Source organism: Bison bison, unplaced genomic scaffold, assembly GCF_000754665.1.
Source record: "Bison bison bison isolate TAMUID 2011002044 unplaced genomic scaffold, Bison_UMD1.0 scf7180017864495, whole genome shotgun sequence".
NCBI lineage: Eukaryota > Metazoa > Chordata > Mammalia > Artiodactyla > Bovidae > Bison > Bison bison.
This window is the reverse complement of record NW_011495054.1, coordinates 2,402,513-2,404,346: the sequence shown is the minus strand read 5'-3', so window position 1 is coordinate 2,404,346 and position 1,834 is coordinate 2,402,513.

Below are 1,834 nucleotides of genomic sequence, written 5' to 3'. Positions count from 1 at the left end.
CACTGGAGAAGGAAATGGCAACCCACTCCAGTGTTCTTGCCTGGAGAATCCCAGGGACGGGGAAGCCTAGTGGGCTGCCATCTATGAGGTCGCACAGAGTCGGACACGACTGAAGCGACTTAGCAGCAGCAGCAGCAGCAGCAGTGTATATGTTTCCATGCTACTCTCTCCATTTGTACCACCCTCTCCTTCCTTGGGCTTCCCTGGTGGCTCAGCTGGTAAAGAATCCACCTGCAATGAGGGAGACGTGGGTTTGATCCCTGGGTTGGGAAGATCCCCTGGAGAAGGGAAAGGTACCCACTCCAGCATTCTGGCCTGGAGAATTCCACGGACTGTATAGTCCACGGGGTCGCAAAGAGTCAGACACGACTGAGCGACTTTCACTTTTTCCTTCCTAAGCAACCCCCGCTGTGTCCGTAAGTCTGTTCTCTATGTCTGCGTCTCCATTGCATCTTTTTTTAACTTTTTATTTTGTATTGGGGTATAGCCAATTTAAAATGTGATTGTCTCAATTAAACAGCAAAGGGACTCAGCCATACATATACATATATGCATTCTGCCCCAAACTCCCCTCCCATAATCAATACCTTCTATCACAAGAGGTACACAGGGGCCATGTGGCCTGGTTTTTTTCATAATAATCCCCAATTTCCCAATGAAACAGACACTGTGTCATCTCCACGAGTTTGCCCAAGCCCTCTCCTGCTCTGGGAATCTAGCCCATCCTTCCAGACTCAGTTCAGGTGCTTCCTGTCCAGTGAAGCCTCCCTACAGAGGAGGGAACCTCCCTCTGGCTCCGGACATGCTGACCTTCTCTGCTCTGGGCTGAGACACAAGTTCCAGACACACAGACCTGGTTCCCATCTGCTCTGGGTGACTGGGCAAACCACTTGATGTCCCAGAGGCTTGAGATTCCTGAAAAAATTCCCTAGAGCTACTGTAGACCTTAAACAAAAATATGTAAAGCACAAGACCTGGTACCTTAGGTACTCCTTCGATTAATGGGAGTTGTTATTTTTACTGTGGACAAGGCCCATTTTCTCCAACTAAACACCCACTCCCCAACAGACACACACAGGTGCACCCCTCTAAACACAGGGGGTGCTCTGCTTGCCCTGGTTGGTAAATGGCTGGTGATGTAAGACAGCAGACAATGAATATCACACGCTCTCTCTCTCAAGCACCTACTATGTGCAAGAATCACACAAGGAGAAAAACAGGAATAAAGGAATGAGTTGGGGTCTGGACATGAGGGAGGCCGATTTGCAGGGAGAACAGGATTTGTCAGCTTCAGGAAACAGGACCAAGCTCTGAATCACCAATCTACAGAACTTCCTTGAGTCCCAGCCTTCCTCATTTGTAAGCATGTTCTAGGATCCACACCGTGTGAGCATTAAACATCCCACATAAAGATCTAACACAGAGAAAATGTAAAAAATGTTAGTATTTATAAATGTGCTTGTTATTAGTGGTAATAAACCCCGGGAGGTATTATCACTGTGTACCTTGAAGTCAAGGGAGGAAAAAAGTGATGAAAGGAACCTGGGGCTTTGGGCTGTCCTTCTGTCTTCAAACAGAGCAAGGACCTGGGCTGGGAAGAGTTGTGTGTGCTCAGTTAGGGTGTGCTCAACTGCAGGTCACGGACTAGATCGCCTTAAACAACCAAGTACAATTTCCCACCTAACAAGCCCAGAGCAGGCTGCCGGGGTTCGCAAGCTCAGGGAGGCCAAAGTTCTGGATCAATATCACTGCAACTCTCTAGTCCTCCATTCCTAGACTCAGCTCCGTGGTAGCCCTCGTCTGCCAGCCTCCAAAGCATTGGGGGGGTGGGGGG